The sequence below is a fragment of the Ornithorhynchus anatinus genome, chromosome 4 (assembly GCF_004115215.2).
Source record: "Ornithorhynchus anatinus isolate Pmale09 chromosome 4, mOrnAna1.pri.v4, whole genome shotgun sequence".
NCBI classification, from domain to species: Eukaryota; Metazoa; Chordata; class Mammalia; order Monotremata; family Ornithorhynchidae; genus Ornithorhynchus; species Ornithorhynchus anatinus.
In genome coordinates, this window is record NC_041731.1 from 60,914,244 (window position 1) to 60,937,525 (window position 23,282).

The window sequence follows — 23,282 nt, forward strand, 5'->3', positions numbered from 1 at the left end:
CATCTTTAAAGCAATATCCAGTTCAGCTTTCAGAATAACAAACCTAGAAAATCCTCTTCATTCTTTTGAAATACTAATAGGAAAAGTGTAAAAGTGCTGTTTGGCAAGATATTGAATTTTGGTAGTACTGTAATGCAAAATCTAGAAATATTTAAAATACATTCTACATTTAAGATATCAGTGCCCAGCGCTTAGTATAGTGCCTGACACATAGTAAGAGCTCAACAAATACCATAATTATTATATATACTTACACTTTAAGGTAAGAGTAAAGTTTATTTTTCCTGGGTATTATTTTTGAAAAAAAAGTACTACATAATTTTATTGTCTACCTCAACATTTGTTTATGAAAATAAGAACAATACAATAATGATTCCTGTACTTTAAATACCAAAAAACCCATTCTCGAGCTGCATTTTGGAAAATGCAGTTTTGAATTTTTTTTTATTACAGACGTTTGCAAGTGATTAAAATATTTGTAACTTTGACTGGGAACCATCAAAAATACCCTGACAGAAATATTTCCAGCTAAGGGAATTGAATATTTGCTGGAACAAATGTTAAATGATGAAGATAATTATCATGCATTTTACAAAATTACCGAGCTAATCTCGTTCTCGTAAATTGGAAATAAGACGTGTTTAAAGCCAATATTTTAAAACAGATCATGCGTATTATAAAATTACCTATTTATTTCATGAAGACCTACCATTCCTCATTAGAAGTAGGTAACTGAAAATGTTTGCTTCTTAAGGACTAATAAATCATATTTTCTTTTTTTATTGAGACATTCATTCATTCATTCATTCAATAGTATTTATTGAGTGCTTACTATGTGCAGAGCACTGTACTAAGCGCTTGGAATGGACAATTGGGCAACAGATAGAGACAATCCCTGCCCAATGAGGGGCTACCAGGCTGATCGGGCAAGGACTGCTAAATTAATCTCCCGTTAGATTTTACAACGGGAGAACAAGATGCTGAGAAATGTAAATGACTTATCCTACATTAACACATGAAAAAATGCACATCTGGGCCTACGCTGAGATCTCCAGTGGAGTCCAATTCTCACAAAGTAATCTTAAACAAATTCTCCCCGTAGCCAAAAAACTACTCATTAAAGACTAGCCTCCTGAAACAAATGTGCCTCTTCGGGTCTTTGCTCCTGACATATCATTCCTCGGTCCACATTCTTACCGAAATTAGGAACTTGCTTTCCCCTGAAAGTACCTATTAATCTCCATGAATTTTCCAGCCCAAAGATTTCTTTGGAGAAAGCTTAAAACCAAAGTTTTGTTGGGTTTTTTTAAAATCACACTTATGCATGCTTTTTGTCATAGAAACACTGATGTGCAAGGATTTGAATCTTGTCTGAGCAGGGATCGCTGCCCTCCACTCCATCCCCGAAATGGAATTTGTAGTTCAGAAGCGACACAAAACCCTTCCCTAGCCCTGGAAACAGTTCGCTTCCATCTTCCTCTAAGTGGTCATGGAAAAAAAGGAAAGGGAAGAAAGGGAGAAAAGAAAAAAATGCGGCCAACTGCTTAATGATGCTAAGAATTCCCCAGAGCCATAAAGATTCACCTCCACTGGAAAATTAAGGACCGAGCGGCGGACCCTGGGATGTATATACAGATTCCATCCCACCCCCTTCACGTCAACAATGGATTTGGGTGGTTCCCCCTGGCAGAATTACCTGAGAGCATTAAAACTCAGCTCTCCTTCAGAGTTGTTTTTCTAAACCGATTTAGGCTAATTTTTACGGTATTCATTAAAGCTCCGCTTCGTGCCAGGCACCGGATTAAGCTCTGAGGTAGATACAAGCTAATCAGGTCGGACACACTCCATGTCCCACGTGGGACCTCAGTCTTAACCCCCATTTTACAGACGAGGTAACTGAAGCCCGGGAAAGTTAAGCGATTTGCCCAAGGTCAACCAGCAGACAAGTGGCAGAGCAGGAATTAGAACCCAGAACCTCCCGACTCCCAGGCCCGTGATCTATCCACTAGGCCACGCTGCTTTTATTTTGACACTGACGCAACAAAGCTTCCCGGGAACACTGTTTTGCCTGCGTAGGCACAGCATCTGTTAATTGCTTCGTGTCAAGCAAAAACTCGCTCTTGGCTTCAAAGCTCTCCATCCCCTTGCCCCCTCCTACCTCTCCTCCCTTCTCTCTTTCTACTGCCCACCCCGTACGCTCTGTTTGTCTGCCGACCACCTCCTCACGGTCCCTCGTTCCCGCCTGTCCCGCCGTCGACCCCGGCCCACGCCCTACCTCTGCCCTGGAATGCCCTCCCTCCTCACATCTGCCAAACTAGCACACTTCCAACCTCCGAGGCCCTACTTAAAAGCTCACCTCCTCCAGGAAGCCTTCCCAGACTGACCCCCCCCCCTTTTCCTCCGCTCCTCCTCCCCTCCCCATCGCCCCGACTCCCTCCCTCTGCTCTACCCCCCTCCCCGCCCCACACCACTTGCGTATATAAGTACATATTTATTATTCTTTTTATTAACGATGTGTATATATCTATAATTCTATTTATTTATATTGATGCTATTGATGCCTGTCTACTCATTTTGTTTTGTTTTGTTGTCTGTCTCCCCACTTCTAGACTCTGAGCCCGTTGTTGGGTAGGGATTGCCTCTATTTGTTGCCGAATTGACTTTCCAAGTGCTAAGTACAGTGCTCTGCACACAGTAAGCGCTCAATAAATAGGATTGAATGAATGAATGGTCTGCTGTGTGACCTAGAGCAAGTCAGTTAACTTCTCTGAGCCTCAGTTCTGTAAAAATGAAGATTGAGACTGTGAGCCCCACGTGGGACATGGACTGTGCCCAACCTGATTACCTTGTATCTACCCTAGTGCTGAGTACAGTGTCTGGTACTTTGTAAGTGCTTAAGAGGTACCATTAAAAAAAAAATTACCCAACCACTTATTACATACAACTGCTGATTGGGCCAGAGTGGATTAAGCCTTTTTCAAGTAGCCAGATTCCGGAGAAAGCAAGATTGCAGCCCATCTTCCTAAAGCAAGGACCGTTAAAATAAACCTCATGGGAGAGAGGTGGCAGGGAGGTGGGATTTCGATTTCACAGTTGGAGAACAAGATGCTGAGAAGTTGAAGTGACCTATCCTACATTAACACATGAAAAAGAGCACATCCGGGCCAACATTCAGATCTCCCGTGGAGTCCAAGTCTCACAGAGTAATCTTAAACAAATTCTCTCGATTTTCACGTAGCCAAAAAACTACTCATTAATGACTAGCCACCCCAAACGCACCCCCAACCCAAATCCAACTGAATGCTTATCCATATGCCGACTATATAGCGGAAGAACCGATTATCATGTTTTGTAATTAACACCCAGGTCCATTTAGGGTCCATTTTATAATAAATCTCAGCACGTAAGGTCAGAGGCTCTAAAGAAAGGACTTTTCAAGAGAGAAGAAAGACTCAACATACTTGGAAGAATTAGAGAAAATTCTGGTTGAGCAGTGGTTCGCTAAGTTACGGCCGCGGGCCGGAATGTCCCCAAGCGTCACGGAGCCGTGAATCCGAATCACGCAAAGAGGGCTGTCCAGTTCTGTCATATCATCTAGCCCTCGGTGGGAACTTTGGAATCGTCATAAATTCCGCTATTTTCCCCTTCAGAATACAGAGTTCTTTCTCTTTGTTTTCAGACTGTCTACTTCCCTGACGGAGAGGAGGAGGTTCATTTTCCAAGAATGGGCCACACGGGAGAATAGAAGTCTCAAAGAAAATGGAGTATTTTCTACTCCAAAGTAGCCTAACCCTGGGATTGGGGTTGGGGGTGAGGGAGGGGAGGAGTCGTCCCATGATCCCTGAGCCCAAGATTTTGATCATGGAAAGCTAATGCCAGCAGGAGAAAGAACCATCTGAGTAGAGATTCTCTTGTTCTCCGAACCAACAGATATAGCCTGGGTTCAAAGACTGGCCCAGAAAACTCAGGGCTGGGGGTGAAATCGAGGAAGGAAATAAACCAAACTGCCCGTGTATCGGAGAAAATTCAATATGAGCCCCATCAGAAACCCCTCCAGATTGCAGCCTCCATGTTAAATCTTGAACTGTGACAAATACACAGTCAGCTAATTCAAAGTGACTGTGACCCCCAAATAACAAATAAAAAAGAAAATCACTCCCAAAATAAAGGCAAGTGCAAAGGTTGAGTAAAATGATCACATTCCATTAGAACTTTGAGGTATTGAGTGCTGAATTTCTGTTGTTTAGAAGTGCTGTGTGGCCTTGGGCAAGTCACTTAACTTCTCTATCCCCGTTACCACATCTGTAAAATGGGGATCAACACTGGGTGCTCCATGTTGTGCGACACTGTGTCCAGCCTGATTAACTTGTATCTACCTCAGCATTTGATACAGTGCCTGGCACATAATAACACTTAAATATCTTTAAAAATATTTAATAAATTATCCTGGGTTACCAAGAACAGAAAAAACCCCCAAATGACCGTTCTATTTTCATTATTTTTTTCACTTTTTTTCATTTTTTTTCATTATTTTTGTTTTAAAGATAATCCCACAAGGGGAGAAGGAAGGATGGAACAGTAGAATCGCCGTGATCTTGGAAGCGACCATCCTCGACTGTTCCATCTCCACCGCAGCTCTGTCCTTGCTGTTTGAATCTCAGTCAGTCATGCATCAGACTTATGACCAGAGAAAAACTTTACCGTGGCCGACGTTTCTGCTGAAATTCAGAGCATACCCATCTGGTAGGTAACTGTAAAATCTCCGCCGTAGGATAGAGACAGAGTAGTCCATCGGAAAACAGCAGGTCTCAGAGGGGTTCCATTTTTCTTCATTATTCTTTCCCGGGAAAAGCACCAGCAATTTATATTTTGCGTTTGGAGATGTTTCTCTCTCTGCTTGGTTTTTTTTTTCCATCATTCTTCTCAGGGGAATCAGAGAGCAATCCAAGTAAATACCAAGGTTTGCTGTTTAGGTAAGATAATAATCAAAAAGTTTCTTCTTTGGAATTTGAACTTTTTTCAAACAACAACGCGGTCGCAGCCACTGTGATTTTAGACTGGCAGTGTTGGAATTCAGTCTTAAGAAAGCTCCTTGCTTTTATGCGCTCGGTAATGCCGTGGAGTCATTCATTCATTCATTCATTCAACTGTATTTATTGAGCGCTTACTCTGTGCAGAGTACTGTAATAATGTTGGTATTTGTTCAGCGCTTACTATGTGCCAAACACTATTCTAAGCGCTGGGGTAGATACAGGGGAATCAGGTTGTCCCACGTGGGGCTCGCAGTTAATCCCCATTTTACAGATGAGATAACTGAGGCACAGAGAAGTAAAGCGACTTGCCCACAGTCACACAGCTGACAAGTGGCAGAGCCAGGTAAGCACTTGGGAGAGTACAATACAGCAATAAACAGATTCCCTGCCCCCAGCGGGCTTACAGTCTAGAGGGGTGGAGAGAGACATCAATACAAATACATAAAATTACGGATATATACGTAAGCGCTGGGGAGCTGGGAGGGGGAAAGAGCAAAGGGAGCAAGTCAGGGTGACGCAGAAGGGAGTGGGAGATGAGGAAAAGTGGGGTTTAGTCAGGGAAGGCCTCTTGGTTGAGATGTGATTAGGCTGTGCGCCCGTCAAAGGGCGGGGACCGTCTCTGTTACCGATTTGTCCATTCCAAGCGCTTAGTACAGTGCTCTGCACATAGTAAGCGCTCAATAAATACCATTGAATGAATGAATGAATGCGCCTTCAATAAGGCTTTGAAGAAGGGGAGAGTAACTGTCCGTCGGATCTGAGTCATCAGTGGACTTTCACCTCCCCCGCAGAGTAATTTGAAACGTACTACAAGGCATCATCTAATCAGCTTTGTTCCTCCCCCCGATTTGCCCCCAGGTCTAATAATAATTATGGTACTTATTAAGCACCTGCTATGGGCCAAGCACTAATTGTTGGGGTAGATACAAGTTAATCAGGTTGGACACCGTCCCTGACCCACGTGGGGCTCACAGTCTTCATCTCTATTTTACAGATGAGGTAACTGAGGCATAGAGAGGTTAAGTGACTTGCCCAAGGTCACACAGCCAACACGTGGCAGAGCAGGGATTAGAACCCAGGTCCTTCTGACTCCAAGGCCCGTGCTCTATCCACTAAGCTATGCTGCTCCTCCTCTCTGCATTTGACAAGACAGGTAGGTTGAGCAAGTGAGGGTCCTGACGAGAGGTAAGAAATGATCTAATCTCAGCTGAGAAAACTTCAGAGAGCACATTCCACTCTTCCCTCCCAAAGGAGGAGTGCCCTCCTTTTTCATTTCCTTTTCCAGCTGTCACGTCGCGGGGAATAAAAATGGCCTTGCCTGTCCAGGGGCTGATTGCCTAGCAGTGGAGGAGGATGGCTGGCAGAGGGTTTGCCTCGTTGGAAGCTCTTAGCACAGGGCTTCGCACACAGTAAGCGCTCAATAAATACGATTGAATGAATGAATGGAAGCTGGCTGCGAAGCTCTGGCTCATCTGCCCGGAATTTCACGTGCCCTGCTAACGGGAGGGCTTCTTCCTCCGGGGAAGACTCATGACTGGCTGGTTGCTGGAGAGAAGCACATTGTCATGAGAAGCAGCTTAGCTTATTTAATAATGGCATTTGTTCAGCGCTTACTACTACTACTAATAATAATGTTGGTATCTGTTAAGCGCTTACTATGTGCAGAGCACTGTTCTAAGCGCTGGGGTAGATGCAGGGTCATCAGGTTGTCCTACGTGAGGCTCACAGTTAATCCCCATTTTACAGGTGAGGTCACTGAGGCCCAGAGAAGTGAAGTGACTTGCCCACAGTCACACAACTGACAAGTGGCAGAGCCGGGGGTCGAACCCATGACCTCTGACTCCGAAGCCCGGGCTCTTTCCGCTGAGCCACGCTGCTTCCCATGTGCAGAGCACTGTTCTAAGTGCCGGCGGGGATACGAGGTGATCAGGTTGTCCCGCGCGGGGCTCCCAGTCTTCATCCCCGTTTTACCGATGAGGTCACTGAGGCCCAGAGAAGTGAAGTGACTTGCCCAAGGTCACGCAGCTGACAAGTGGCGGAGCCGGGATTCGAACCCATGACCTCTGACTCCCAAGCCCGGGCTCGTGCCACTGAGCCACGCTGCTTCTCACGCTGTTTAGCGGATAGAGCATGGGTCCCAAAGTCAGGAAGACCTGGCTTCTAATCTTGGTTCTGCCACGTGTCTGCTGTTTGACTCTGGGCGAGTCACTTATAACAAGCCACTTGTTGCTATACTGTACTCCCCAAAGTGCTTAGTACAGTGTTTTGCACACGGTAAACGCTCAATAAATATGATTGAATGAATGAATGAACAGTTATCTCACCTGTAAAATGGGGATTAAGAGTGTGAGCCTCATCCCAGCTCTGCCACTTGTCAGCTGTGTGACTGTGGGCAAGTCACTTTACTTCTCTGGGCCTCAGTTCCCTCGTCTGTAAAATGGGGATTAAGATTGTGAGCCTCACGTGGGACGACCCGATGACTCTGTATCTACCCCAGCGCTTAGAACGGTGCTCGGCACATGGTGGGCACTTAACAAATAACAACATCATTATGTGGGACAGGGACTGTGTCCAACCTGATTCACTTCTCGGTGCCTCAGTGACCTCATCTGTAAAATGGGGATTAAGACCGTGAGCCTCACGTGGGCCAACCTGATGACCCTGCATCTCCCCCAGCGCTTAGAACGGTGCTCGGCACAGAGTAAGCGCTTAACAAATACCAACATTATTATTATTAACCTTCATAATAATAATAATCGTGGTATTTGTAAAGCGCTTACTCTGTGCCGAGCACCGTTCTAAGCGCTGGGGTGGGACACAATCCGTGTCCTATGTGGGACTCACAGTCTCAACCCCCATTTTGCAGAAGCGGTGACGGAGGCACAGAGAAGTAAAGCGACTTGCCCAAGGTCTCCCAGCAGACATGTTGGCAGAGCTGGGAGTAGACCCCATGACCCGCTGACTCCCAGCCCCGTGCGCTAGCCACTAGGCCGTGTGGCGTGGCTCAGTGGAAAGAGCCCGGGCTTTGGAGTCCGAGGTCATGGGTTCGAATCCCGCCTCTGCCCCTTGTCAGCTGGGTGACTGTGGGCAAGTCACTTCACTTCTCTGGGCCTCAGTTGACCTCATCTGGAAAATGGGGATGAAGAGTGTGAGCCCCACGTGGGACGACCCGATTCCCCTGTATCTCCCTCAGCGCTTAGAACAGTCTTGTGCACATAGTAAGCGCTTAACAAATACCAACATTATTAAATATTCCTTTGTCATGTGAGACAGGTGAAGTTCACTTAGTGTCAGGGCTCTGGTGGGGGGGAATAAAGTCCCCAGTCTCCTCTGATTTGTGCCAGCTAATCCCACAGCCCGCCCGCACCCTAAATGCCCAGAAATGCCCCAGAGGTGCCCTTTGACCCACATCCCCAAGCTTCCATACACCAACCGGTGCCAACCGGTGTCTTGGACCTACCCCGGCACTTAGTACAGTGCCTGGAACATAGGAAGCATTTAACAATAACCAGAGAAGCGGCGCGGCTTAGCGGATAGAGCTCCGGCCCGGAGTCGGAAGGTCCTGGGTTCTAGTTCCGGCTCCCCCACGTGTCTGCAGTGGGACCTCGGGCAGGTCGACTCGCTTCTCTAGACCTCAGCTATCTCATGTGTAAAATGAGGATTTCGAATGGGAGCCCCGAGTGGGACGAAGACTGTGTCTAACCCAATTTGCTTGTATCTACCCCAGTGCTTAGTACAGTGCCTGGCACATAGCAGAAACCATAATTATTATTATTATCATTAATAATTACTCTCCCCCCTTCAAAGGTTTAGCGAAGGCACATCCCCTCCAAGAGACCTTCCCTGACTAAGGCCTCCTGTCCTCTTCTTCCACTCCGTTCTGCGTCACCCTGATTCTCTCCCTTCATTCATCGCTCCTCCCAGCCCCACAGGACTGATGGACCTAACTGTAACTTTATCTATTTATAGTAATGTCCGTCTCCCTCTCTAGACTGTAAGCTCATCGCAGGCGGGAGATGTGTGTGTTTATTCTTATATCGCACTCTCCCAAGCGCTTAATACAGTGCTCCGCACACAGTAAGCGCTCAACAAACACAACTGGCCGACTGGCACGAACAAGAACGACGACCACCTCCGTGCAGTGATTCCGGATCACTGGCCCTGATTAGTGACAGACAGCGTGGCTCAGCGGAAAGAGCCCGGGCTCGGGAGTCAGAGGCCGTGGGTTCGAATCCCGGCTCTGCCACTAGTCAGCCGGGTGACTGTGGGCAAGTCGCTTCACTTCTCTGGGCCTCAGATCCCTCATCTGGAAAATGGGGACGAAGACTGGGAGCCTCACGGGGGACAACCTGATCACCCCGTCAATCTCCCCCAGCGCTTAGAACAGTGCTCCGCACATAGTAAGCGCTTAACAGATACCGACATTATTATTATGATTACTTAGCGTCCCATGCCATTCTCCTCTGCCCTCTTGTGCCAGGGCACCAGGGAAGGGTCTGGAGAAGCGGCCTCGGTCGGGAGGGCAGTGAGGAACTGGCGGAAACCGCCCAACTCCCTGGAGCAACGGCAGTCGGCGAGAAGACCGAGAAGCAGCATGGCCTAGTGGATATAGCACGGGCTTGGGACCAGAAGGACCCGCTTTCTAATCGCGGCTCCGCCATTCATCCGCCGTGTGAATTGGGGTAAGTCCCTTCCCTTCTCTGTGCCTCAGCTCCCTCATCGGTGAAATGGGGATTAAGACTCGGAACCCCAGGGTGGGACGTGGGCTGTGCCCAACCTGATTAGCTTGTATCAATCAATCAGTGATATTTATTGAGAGCTTATTACGGGCAGAGCACTGTACTAAATGCTTGGGAGAGTGCGGCGCAACGGAATTTAGCAGACACATTCCCTGCCCGTAACGACCTTACGGACGAACCCAACGGAAACAAGGGCAAATCAAAAAATAGGTATGGATCGATCAATCGCGTTTATTGAGCACTTACTGTGTGCAGAGCATCGTACTAAGCGTTTGGGAGAGTACAAATAACGGGCATTAAGACCCTGAGCCCCAGGGTGGGTCATGGGCTGTGCCCAACCTGATTAGCTTGTATCAATCAATCAGTGGTATTTATTGAGCGCTTACTACGTGCAGGGCACTGTACTAAACGCTTGGGAGAGTACGGCGCAACAGAATTTAGCAGACACATTCCCCGCCCATAACGACCTCACGGACGAACCCAACGGAAACAAAGGCAAATCAACAAATAGGTACAGATCAATCTCAATTGTATTTATTGAGCCCCGACTGTGTGCAGAGCACTGCACTAAGCGTTTGAGAGAGTGCAAACAACAGAGCTGGGAGACGCCTTCTCTGCCCACAGCGAGCGGCGGGTAACGGAAGGAAAGAGAATTTGAGAATAAATACGGAGACTAACACAAGTGGATACAGTCGACAACAAACCAGACCGAGTGATGGCCGAAAGCTGAGGTTGTTAAAGGGGTGGCCCGGCCGGGTTGTTGTTGCTATTGGTGATGGCGGTGGCGGGGAGTAATCGCGAGGTGAAACTTCCCAAGCGGCCAAGGGGTTGTTCGTTTGTTCGTTCATTCAATAGTATTTATTGAGCGCTTTCTATGTGCAGAGCACTGCACTAAGCGCTTGGAATGTACAATTCGGCAACAGAGAGAGACGATCCCCGCCCGGTGACGGGCTCACAGTCTAATCGGGGGAGACAGAGGGACAAAAACAAGACGACATAATCACGATGAATAGAATGAAGGGGATGCACCCCTCATTAACAAAATCAATAGGGTCACAAACAATATATAGAAATGAGCACAGTGCTGAGGGGAGGGGAAGGGTTGTTGTAATCATGAGGTGAAAATTCCCAAGTGGCCAAGGGGTTGTTGTTAGAGGCAGCCCCTTCCGCAGGATTTGTCCAAGGTGGAGAAGAGCACAGCTATGCCCATGGGATTTGGTTTAGAGAAGCAGCGCGGCTCAGTGGAAAGAGGCCGGGCTTGGGAGTCAGAGGTCATGGGTTCTAATCCCGGCTCCGCCTCTTGTCAGCTGTGTGACTTTGGGCAAATCGCTTAACTTCTCTATGCCTCAGTTACCATAGCAAATATTATTACGAGAAGCAGCGTGGCTCAGTGGAAAGAGCCCGGGCTTGGGAGTCAGAGATCATGGATTCGTATCCCGGCTCTGCCGCTCGCCAGCTGTGTGACTTCGGGCAAGCCACTTCACTTCTCTGTGCCTCAGTTCCCTCATCCGTAAAGCGGGGATCAAAACGTGAGCCCCACGTGGGACAACCTGATCACCGTGTATCCCCCCAGCGCTTAGAACAGTGCTTTGCACATAGTAAGCGCTTAACAAATACCACCATTATTATTCCGACCAGGAGACACAGCAGGATCCGGACCTGACCGCTTCGGGATTCATGAATAAGTCTCAGGGACGGGGTGCAAAGCAGATGGCTTGGGTCAACTTTGACCTCCAAGTGCTCAATCAATCCATCTATGGTGTTTATGGAACACTTACTGTGTGCAGGGCAATTTTCACAATGGCGACGTTGGTTAAGCCCTCGCTATGTGTCGAGGGCCGTTCTTAGCCCTGGGATGGTTACAAGCGAATCGGGTTGGACACGGCCCCCGTCCTACACGGGGCTCACACTCTTAATCCCCATTTTCCAGATGAGGTAATTGAGGCCCAGAGAAGTCAAGTGATCTCAATTCCCATTTCACAGATGAGGGAACTGATGCAAAGAGGATATGGGAAGGGAATGTGTCTGCTTATTGTTATGTCGCACTCTCCCCGGTGCTTAGTTCAGTGCTCTGCACACAGTAAGCATTCATAAATACGACTTACTGAATGAAGTGACTTGCCCAAGGTCACCCTTGCAGACACTGGAGGAGCTGAGATTCGAACTCAGGACCTTCTGAATCCCAGCGTCACGCTCTCTCCATTAGGCCATGCCGCTTCTCCACTGTAGCACGCCAAAGAGCACTGTACTAAATGCTCGGGAGAATGCGACACAGCGGAGTTGGTAGACAAGATCCCCGCCTGGTCGACTCGGTTGGGGCAGGAATTGGGCCTCCGGGTGTCCGATCCTCCCCTACTTTGCCGCCCCCTTCCCCCTCCTATTCCCATGACACTGCCGACGCCCCCGAAAGCCGAAGCCCACGTTTTCAACTCCCGAAGCGGAACGCCCCCACGCTACCAGCGACACCGCGGAGCGCTGTCCCGACTTCACGGGAATTTAGTTTCGATCTTTCCCATCGCTCCAGCAGGACCCGACGACACATCGGACCGGGAAAAATGGTCGGAGCCTCAGGGGGACAAGCCGGAGTGGGGTTCTGCAAGGAAGATCCCCCGGGTAGCCCCCTCACCTCCCCCCGCCCCGGGGCCCAAATCACGTTATCGAGCAGCGCCATGTCCAGAGGTTATGAATGACTGGAAAGTCTGAGGCGAGGTCCGCAGAAGCAATAACACGATCGGGTCCCAAATGTGGGAATGGTATGTGATGATTTTATGAAATATAAAAGTCAAATGAATTTTTCATGAAGAAGTTATCTTCCCAAGATGTAATAATGGAAAATTCCTTTCAAGAACTGGTGTTTAGACCTCAGAAAAATGCACGGCAAATTGCATTGTGATTTATTTGTCAATGTTTTTATAGGTTAGGCGTTACTTTCTACCCCACAGCTGGAGTCAATTTTTAATATTTAAAAGTGGAAAGAAAGCAAAATCTAAACACATACAGAGCTGTCTGTTTTAGATTGTACTTTTCCCAAACATTACTGTTTAGAACTGAACCCTGAATATATTTAGTCGGAGGCCAGCTGGCTCATACATTTTTGCAACATAGAATTAAAATATCTGGGACTGGGCAGATTACACATAAGACCTCCTAAATTGTAGTTAGCTGATCTGGTATCCAGAACCACTTTCAGAGTGAACATAGCCCAGTCTCTTCCCTTCAAATAAAAACACCCGCTTTTACCTCGCCGCGTTGGGTTCTTTATCTCTTCCTTTCCCAGGCACTAGGTGCAGACCGCACAGTTGTCCGTGGCAGCGGTCATCGGCCGAACCAAGACCCCCGGGGAACGGGATGCTCTCAGCGAGGAATGTTTGGTTTCGGGCGATTTCTCTCACACCGAGCATCCGATAAATTCTACCCCAGGATATTCTTGCCCTTCATTTCCACCGGACCTAGGGGAAAGAGGGTACAAGAACGGAGGAGGTTCCCATATGCGGAACAAAGGGCGGTCCAGTGGAAGTCAGAAGGGCCTGAGTTCTCATCCCGGCTCTGCCCCCCGTCTGCTGGGGGACCCTGGGCAAGTCACTTCACTTTTCTGTGCCTCAGTTACCTCATCCGGAAAATGAGAATTATTAAGGCTGTGAGCCCCTTGTGGGACGTGAACTGTGTCCGACCTGATTAACTTGTATCCACTCCAGTGCTTAGTACAGTGCCTCGAACACAGTCAGCACTTAACAAATACCTTTAAAAAAATGCCTAACCAATGGGTCTGTCCGAGGTCCGTCGCCGACCTCTCGCTCCCGTCCTGCCTCTGGCCTGGAAAGCCTTCCCTCCTCAAAGGACAGTGACTCTCCCTCTCTCTTCGAAGCCTTTTTGAAGGCCCATCTCCTCCAAGAGGCCTTCCCTGATTAAGCCCTCCTTTCCTCTTCTCCCACGCCCTTCTCCATCGCCCCGACTTGCTCTCTTTATTCATCCTCCCTCCCAGCCTCACAGCACTTGTATACCTATCTGTAATTTATTTATTTATAGCACTGTCTGTCTGCCCCTCTAGACTGTCAGCTCGTTGTGGGCAGGAAATGTGTCTATTGTTCTATCATATTCTTTCAAGTGCTTAGTACATTGTTCTGCACCTAATAAGTGCTCAATAAATATGATCGACTAATTTTAGACCACGTCCTCTCAACAAAAGTGTAGGGGATCATCGTGTCAGAGCAGAGTTGCTCTTCCAAGACCGCCTGATATGGTCAGCCTGCCCTGAAGGTGGATCTTAATAATATCTATATAAATATTATTATTATCATCATGGCATTTGTTAAGCTCTTACTGTGCGCCAGGCACTGTGCTAAGCACTGGGGTGGGTACAAGCAAATCGGGTCGGACACAGTCCCTGCCCCACGTGGAGCTCAGAACCGCAAGTGGGGTGTTCGGAAGATGGCAAGGATTCATCGGAGGAGGCATCCCCAGCCTGAAACCTAATCCCGACTCCCTCGTTCCCAGACCAAGGCTCCCTTCTCAGACGTAAGCATCACTGCGTCAAATGACAAACAGCTTACGGTTTCTCCGAGTCTCCGGGTCATTAAGTGAACTCTGCGGGGAAACACGACCCCCGCCCCCCGCCCCCCGCCTCCACTTGCTAAAATAAAGCAGACCTCCTCGCATGGCGGACCGGCCGGCTTTACGCGAGGCTGGGTCGCCCTGCCTTAGGTCGGCCCGGCGTGGGTGGAAGCGGCCTCGTGCGTGTTTACCAACAGAGGACTCGGTTACGCACAACACACGGAGCGAGGAAAACCGCCTCTGACCGAGACGGGCCCGATCCCTTTCGGCAACGCCGTCAGCTCCTCTCCGTCGTCTTGTCCCGTTAGCTCCGCATCCCCTTCCTCCTAGCGGTCGCGGAACGCCTGGGCCCACAGGAGGAGTTGGGCAGTTTCCAAAAATCAGCACCGGTCGAGCCCAGTTTGCCAGTAGAGGGGCCTCGGACTTGCTGAGGGATGTTTCTCTTTGAGAAACATTTCCCCGACAGGAAGGCGGACTGACAGCTAAGAGGAGACCAACGGCTGGCTGGAGAAAGTTCCGGAACACCTCCCGCTAGGTCGACCGCGGTCCGTTAACTTTTGGCTCACCTGAGGCCTGGGCCGCCTACGGCTTCGAAGACCCCCTTCGGGGTGGCCCCGGCCGGAGAAGCTGAACCGAATTCACGGAGCGTTTTTGTTTTCCCCAAAACGCTTTTCCGTCTTCATTATAATAATGGTATCTGTTAAGTGCTTACTATGTGTCAAGCGCTGTTCTAAAAGCTGGGGTAGATACAAACTAATGAGGTGGGACACGGTCCCTGGCCCCCACGATGCTCACGGTCTTAATCCCCATTTTGCAGGTGGGTTAACTGAGGAAGGGAGAAAGGAAGTCGTCCAAGGTCACAAAGCTGACAAGTGACGGAGCCAGGATTAGAACCCAGGTCCCTTCTGACTCTCAGGTCCGTGTTCTATCCATGCCACGTCTCATTAACTCATTTCGGCTTCACAGTCCTGCTGTGTGGCACAAGCTAGCGTGGTTTGGTGGAAAGACCATGAGCCTGGGAGTCAGAGTTAGTCGATCGTATTTATTGGGTGCTTACTGTGCGCAGAGCACTGGACTAAGTGCTTGGGAGAGTATGATATAATTATAAACAGACACATCCCCTGCCCACAGCTGCTTACAGTCTAGATGGACCTGGGCTCTAATCCCAGCTCTGCCACTCTGTCTGCTGTGTGACCTTGGAAAAGTCACCTCACTTCTCTGGGCCTCAATTGCCTCATCTGTAAAATGGTGATTAAGACTGAACCCTCTGTGTGTCAGGGACTGCGCCCAATCAGATTAGCCTGTATGTAGCTCAGGCCTTAGTAATAATGATAATTATGGAATTTGTTAAGCGCTTACTATGTGCTCAGCACTGTTCTAAGCGCTGGGGAAAATTCAAGGCAATCAGGTTGTCCCACGTGGGGGTCACCGTCTCAAATCCCCATTTTACAGATGAGGTAACTGAGGCACAGAGAAGTTAAATGACTTTCCCACGGTCACACGGCAGACAAGTGGCGGAGCCGGGATTAGAACCCATGACCTCTGACTCCCAAGACTGTGCTCTTGCCACTAGGCCAGGCTGCTTCTCTAGCGCTTCCCTCGGCGCAGTGCCCGGCACATAGTAAGCACTTAAATGCCATTTAATTAAAAAAGTCCATTCCGCCTATGTATCCCACGCCCAGAGCCCACAAGTACATAACCTTGTATCCTGTCATTTCTCCCAGCTTTAATCGACTTTAATGTCTGTTTCCCTCTCTAGGCCGTAAACTCCTCGAGGGCGGCGATCAAGCCCACCGACTCTACTGCTTTCTCCAAAGTTCTTAGGATCAAATCGAGTGCACGGAAAGTGCCCAGTAAGTGCCACTGGTTGGTCGAGAAGGGGAAGAGGACCAGAAAAGTTAAATGACTTTCCTGAGTTTAACCAGCCGATCCAAAGCCGCGCTGGGGCTAAGCCCAAGATGCCGTGAGTCTCGGAACCGGGATTTCTCCCGCAGAACGTTCCGGCTCCAGGAAGGGGTGGCTGCTTTCTCCGATTAAAAGCCCGCTGACTGACCCGGTGCCCCTCACGGCTGCAAGACCTAATATCCTCTATTCTAATAATGTTGGTACTTGTTAAGCGCTTACTATGTGCAGAGCACCGTTCTAAGCGCTGGGGGAGATACAGGGTAATCGGGTCGTCCCCCGTGAGGCTCACAGTCTTCATCCCCATTTTCCAGATGAGGGAACTGAGGCACAGAGAAGTGAAGCGACTCGCCCACAGTCACACAGCCGACAAGTGGCAGAGCCGGGAGTCGAACCCATGACCTCTGACTCCCCAAGCCCGGGCTCTTTTCACTGAGCCACGCTATTCTGTAAAATCAATGTCCATCTCGGGATTCCTTAGAAGACTTCTCGGGGACTCAAGTCCCCCAGGAGAATTCCCAGGGCCTCATGTTATAAGAACTAGCCACGGAGCACTTTCCAACGGTCAAGTGTGGTTTCTGTTTCAGGATTCTTCTTGTTCTTAGTGCCACCAGCCAGGATATGTTTGGCGGAAGACTGTAATATTTTTATGTTTCACTGTGACTCAAAAACCTTTAAGCAAACATCTTGGCAAAGAAAATGGTGCTGTTAGAAAGCTAATGGGCAGAAAATTTGGAGAGAAAGGCCCCGGAGATCAGTATCAGTACCAGAGGTTCGTTCAAGCCTTCCAGAATCCAGGGGCTAAAGAAAACAGAAAGATAAACATCTCAGGTTACATTACTACCATCTCCTTTCCTTACATACACTCAAACCCCTCCAAAATTAGGACACAGTAGAGTACGGGCACCAAAATCTCTGAGAGAGCAATCGGAAAAAGTCTTCGTACAACCTTAGAAACCCATTTCCTTCATCTGAAGGGAAAACAAGTGTGAGGGTGGTGGAAACATCGAGGGTCAGAACCAAGTCTAATTTTATTGTTCCTGGTTTTCGTTAAGAGCTTACTATGTGCCAAGCACTGCACTAAGTGCTGAGGCCAATACAAGATAATCGGGTTGGACCCAGTCCCTGTCCCACGTGGGGTTCACAGTCTTCATCTCCATTTTCCAAATGAGGTAACCGAGGCAGAGAGAAGCGAAGTAACTTGCCCAAGGTCACCCAGCAGACAAGTGGCAGAGCTGGGATTAGGACCCACGTCCTTCTGACTCTGGGACCTGTGCTCTATCCACTAGGCTACACTGATTCTCTATTTAATATGGTTGGAATGGCACTGACTGTTCTATGCAAGGGGAAGCACAAGTATGCAAATGAAGACGATGAAGAAGAGGAGAAGGAGGGCAGGAAAATGATGAGGAAGAAAAGCAGGAGGAGGGAGAGGAAGAGAGAAGACCAAAAAGCTCTTTTGCATCTGAGATTATAATAATAATAATAGTGATATTTGTTAAGCGCTTACTATGTGCCGAGCACTGTTCTAAGCGCTGGGGTAGATACAGGGTCATCAGGTTGTCCCGCTTGAGGTTCACAATCTTAATCCCCATTTTGCAGATGAGGTCACTGAGGCCCAGAGAAGTGAAGTGACTTGCCCACAGACCCACAGCCGACACGTGGCAGAGTCGGGATTCGAACCCATGCATGACCTCCGACTCCCAAGCCCAGGCTCTCGCCACTGAGCCACGCTGCTTCTTGAACGCAAGTTAGGGATCGCATCAGAAAAAGCACTGTCCCTTTCACCTAACCCATCACCCTCCCCAGAAACTTAAATCCATTTTGCTCAAAATGAAAGGCTGAGATTGGCTTCTCTCTCTGCTCTCTCCTTCTAGTACCTGGGAAATATGTCTTCTCATCTCAGAATGTGTTTTCTCTTTGGGATAAAGGGACAAACGGTCATCACTTCATTATCTAGGTGAAAAGCAGAGCCACCGTTCGGCGGCGTGGACCGTTCTTGCCCAGCTTGTTTGACGCGTGTGTTAACCGTGTACCTGTACTCTTTAGAAGAGAGGCATCCACAAAGTCCAAATGGAGTCTCAGATTCCCCTCTCAGGGTCGCACCTGGAGACTTTCCTGTACTTTACCCGTCTCGACTACATCAGGAAGAGTCACGCATCGCACCTAGAGGGTTTCCTGTAATTTACCATCTCGACTACATCAGGCAGAGTCAAGCAGAGGCATACCCATTCCATTCCTAGCTTGGGCGAGTGGCAGGCAATCTGCTCCAAGTCAAAACTCACCCGTGCTGGGCAGCAGCGGCATGAAATTGAGAGAGTAGAGGGCGGAGACTCAATTCTACGGCCCGGAAGGTGACAGTGGAAAACCACTTTCAGATTTCGACCGAGAAAATTCTCTGGATACACTACCGGAAACGATCGCAAATGGAGGCGGGGCGTTCTGGGAGAGATGTGTCCGCGGCGTCGCCCGTGGAGACGATTCGACGGCATAAGACAAGTCCCAGAGTCATGCCCGACCACACCCATGCCCTGGGCCAGGATTGTATTCCTCCCCCCTAGACCGTAAGCTCCTTGTGGGTAGGGGTCGGGTCTACCTACTCTTTGTATTATACTCTTCGAAGCACTTGATACAGTGCTCTGCGTACAGAAAGCGCTCGCCTCCGACCTCTTTCCCACATCCTCCTTCTGGCCCGGAACTCCCTCCCCGTCCATATCTGCCAGAAGACTACTCTTCCCACCTTCAAAGTTTTATTAATATCACATCTCCTCCAGGAGGCCTTCCCCGATTAAACCCTCTTCACCCCAACTCCTTCTCCTTTCTGCATCCTCAGTGCTCTTGGCTCTGTGACTCTTGGGCATTAGTCACCTCATCCTCAACCCCACTGCACTTCTGTGCATATCTATAAATTCTGTATTATAAACTATTTATTGATTTTTATGTCTGCCCCTCTAGACTGTAAGCTTGCCTTGGGCAGGGAATGTGTCTACCATCTCTGTTGTATTGTAATTTCTCAAACGTTTGGTTCGGTGCTCTGTACATAATAAGTGCTTAATAAATACCACTGATGATGATGATTCCTTCATTCATTCAATCGTATTTATTGAGTGCTTACTGTGTGCAAAGCACTGTACTAAGCACTTGGGAGAGTACAACGACAAATAGACACATTCTTGCCCACAACGAGCTCACGGTCTAGATGGATGGTGATGATGATGATGATGATGATGGGCTCAATAAATACCACTGATTGTTTGACTGGTTGATTGTCCCCTCTCCCACCTATCCAATTTCCCCACTCTCTAGATCACCCCGAAATAGAATCAGTCGCGTCTATCTAGGGGCGTCTATCGAGGGGTGAGCCCTCCCCCTTTGACAGTGGGTAGGGTGATGGTAGCCTTACGAGTGCCCAGTGGTGGCGTGGCCTATCCGCTGAGTATTGTGAAGAGGGGTGATTTCGGAGTAAGCAGAAGAGATAGCAGGGTGCTTCCTAAAACAACCGGTACTTCAGTCAGAGGAAAGAACTGCCTTTATCAGGGATGATTAATAATAATAATAATGTTGGTATTTGTTAAGCGCTTACTATGTGCAGAGCACCGTTCTAAGCGCTGGGGGACATACAGGTTGTCTCACGTGAGGCTCACGGTCTTAATCCCCATTTTACAGATGAGGTAGCCGAGGCCCAGAGAAGTGACGTGACTCGCCCACAGTCACACAGCTGACAAGTGGCACAGCCGGGATTCAAACCCATGACCTCTGACTCCCAAGCCCGGGCTCTTTCCACTGAGCCACGCTGCCTCACCCATCACTGGGCAAGGATTGTCTCTATCTGTTGCCAAACTGTATACTCCAAGCACTTAGTACAGTGCTCTGCACATAGTAAGCACTCAAATACTATTGAATTGAATTATTCCTTTCAAGGATAAATCCCAAACTGACCAGAAACTGCCATACGTCTGTTGCCCAGTAGCCCTAGATGCCTCAGTCAGTTTCTCCACGGCTTTGGAGAGAAGCTTCATAAAAACTTCCATTATTCTGAGCTAAACTTCCAGCCCTCTGTGTGCGTGAGTAAACTGTGAAGCCCCTTGAGGGCAGGGTTTATTATTATACGCTCCTAAGTGCCTCGTTCAGTGCTCTGCACGAAAGGGGCTCGATGAATTCTGCCGGAGACGATGCTGGGAGGGAAAGGGGGCCTGAGATCTGTACGTCTGTCTGCTTCGATTCAGCGGGGAAGGAAACTCTCCGGAGAGAGTCAGCAGGTCAGTACAGTAGACGTCCACAAATACAAACATTCACATTGGAACGGTACCTATATCACTCACTTGGTCCGGAGTCGCTATTTGGACAGCTGCAATCTCCGTAAAAATAGGCTATTTCTATTTCTAGGAAGAGCTCGCGGTTGCTTCTAGCATGTGACTGGACAGAAGGGAAATCTCTCCCTCTGCTATTTGGCCATAACTCTAAACAGCTAGTTGATGTAGTGTTGGGAAAACATATCCTGCTCCTTCAAAGGGAACGCAAGACTCCAGCCCAGATTATTTAGCAATCTTTCTAATTTAGGAGCTACTTATCGATCCTTGCTTCCAGCCCCACAGCCCTTATTTTCATATCCGTAATTTATTTATTCCTATTAATGTCCGTCTACCGCTCCAGAGCGTAAGCTTGTCGAGGGCAGGGAATGTATGTGTTTATTTTCGTATCGTACTCTCCCGAGTGCTTAGAACAGTGCTCTGAGCACAGTGAGCACTCAATAAATACGCTGACTTTTCCTTTTGGTTGGCATCTGGGGAGCTGGGAGGGGGAAACCTCCCTCCACGAAGTATCCTGAAGTGGCCCTCCTACCAGACCGATAATGTCGGTATTTGTTAAGCACTTACTGTGTGCAGAGCACTGTTCTAAGCGCTGGGGTAGATATAGGGTAATCGGGTTGTCCCACGTGAGGCTCACAGCTAATCCCCATTTTACAGATGAGGTAACTGAGGCCCAGAGAGGTGAAGTGACTTGCCCACAGTCATTCAGCTGACAAGTGGCAGAGCCTGGTTTCGAACCCATGACCTCTGACTGCCACGTCCGGGCTCTTTCCACTGAGCCATCCTGCTTCTCTGTGCCACGCTGCTTCTCTGATGAGGAGACTGGGCCTTTGCTCACATCCATCGTAGATCCTTTTAGACTGTGAGCCCGTTGTTGGGCAGGGATTGTCTCTATCTGTTGCCGAGTCGTACATTCCAAACGCTTAGTACAGTGCTTTGCACACAGTAAGTGCTCAATAAATACGATTAACAGAACTGGAAGCTTAACTGAAGCTCTCTCAAGTGCTTAGTACACTCGGCCCACAGTAAGCACTCAATAAATATGACTGATTGATTGTTGTGCTCAACGAAGCACTTAGTTCAATCAATCATACTTATAGAGCACTTACTGTGTGCAGAGCACTGTACTGAGTCCTACAACGCAACAATATAAGGGACACATTCTCTGCCCTCAACAAGCTTACAGACTAGAAAACAAGCTTGCAGTCTACAAGGTGAGCTCACAACAGAAGAAAGTGATACGATCCTTGTCCTCAAGGATCTTAAAATCTCGCGTCAACAGTTTTCAACTGTCAACTGTAGTCTGAAGGAAGGCTTTGCCCCATCCTCCATCAATCAATTGTATGTATTGAGCGCTTGCTGTGTGCAGAGCACTGTACTCAGAGCTTGGGAGAGTACAGATCAACAACAGACACATTACCTGCCCACAACTAGTTTACAGTCTAGAGAAGGAGTTTACAACAGCAGACAGTGACATAATCCTGGGCTTAAAGATCTTAAAATCTCACACCAACAGTCTTCACCTGTTTGTTTGTCCCATCCTCCATCAATCAAGTGTATATATTGAGCGCTTACTGTGTGCAGAGCACTGTACTCAGAGCTTGGGAGAGTACAGAGCAACAAAATAACAGACACATTTCCTGCCCACAGCACAAGCTTACGACAGAAGACAGTGACATAATCCTGGTCTTCAGGATCTTAAAATCTCACACCAACAGTCTTCACCTGTTTGACCGTTTGTCCCATCCTCCATCAATCAATTGTACGTATTGAGCGCTTACTGTGTGCAGAGCACTGTACTAAGAGCTTGGGAGAGTACAGAGCAACAACATAACAGACATTCCCTGCCCACAACTAGCTTACAGGCTAGAGAACGAGCTTACAACAGAAGACAGTGACGTGATCCTGGGTTTAAGGATCTTAAAATCTCACACCAACAGTCTTCACCTGTTTGACTGTCCCATCCTCCATCAATCAATTGTATGTACTGAGCACTTACTGTGTGCAGAACATTGTACTAAGCACTTGGAAGAGTACAACACAATATAATAGACACACATTCCCTATCCACAATGAGCTTTACCCTCCCTCCTCTGCCCACATATCATAGCTTGAATAATGTCGGTATTTGTTAAGTGCTTACTATGTGCCGAGCACTGTTCTAAGCACTGGGGTAGTCACAGGGGAATCAGGTTGCCCCACGTGGGGCTCACAGTCTTAATCCCCATTTTACAGATGAGGTAACTGAGGCACCGAGAAGTCGAGTGACTTGCCCAAAGTCACACAGCCGACAAGTGGCCGAGCTGGGATACTCCTCTCCCGGTTCCCTTAAAGGAGGAAACACAGAAGTGTGGTTTGGGAATTTTTTAACCACTCCTTCCTCCCCTCCATCCCACGTTTAAGAAAGCGGTCGGGGATCAGGAGGCAGTCCTGCCTCACTCACCTCAGCAAGACTCGGGAGAACATCTTCTGTCGGTAGCCTGGTCGGAGGCCATTAGGAATTGGTGGACTCAGCTGAATTGAAGGCCCCTTAAATTCACTTCTCTGGGCCTCAGTTACCTCAGCTGTAAAATAAGGATTAACACTGTGAGTCCCATGTGGGACATGGACTGTGTCCAACTTGACTAGCTTGTATCCGCACCAGAGCTTAATATAGTGTCTGGCGCATAGAAAGCACTTAACAAATGCCATTAAAAAATCCCAAAAAACAAACAAACAAAAAAAAAACCCCAAAATCCTTTGACTCG

General features: G+C 48.4%; 2 long non-coding RNA genes across 2 annotated transcripts; both read right to left on the minus strand.

Moving 5' to 3' along the window:
* Positions 1–4,912: 4,912 nt before the first annotated feature.
* Positions 4,913–23,038, minus strand: LOC103169762. Its single transcript, XR_003758806.1, has 2 exons — positions 22,979–23,038; positions 4,913–4,965 (listed from the first exon to the last, which is right to left on the minus strand). It is a non-coding gene; the product is annotated as an uncharacterized LOC103169762 (long non-coding RNA).
* Positions 12,666–14,899, minus strand: LOC120638339. The gene is made up of 2 exons (XR_005659951.1): positions 14,419–14,899; positions 12,666–13,221 (listed from the first exon to the last, which is right to left on the minus strand). It is a non-coding gene; the product is annotated as an uncharacterized LOC120638339 (long non-coding RNA).
* Positions 23,039–23,282: the final 244 nt, after the last annotated feature.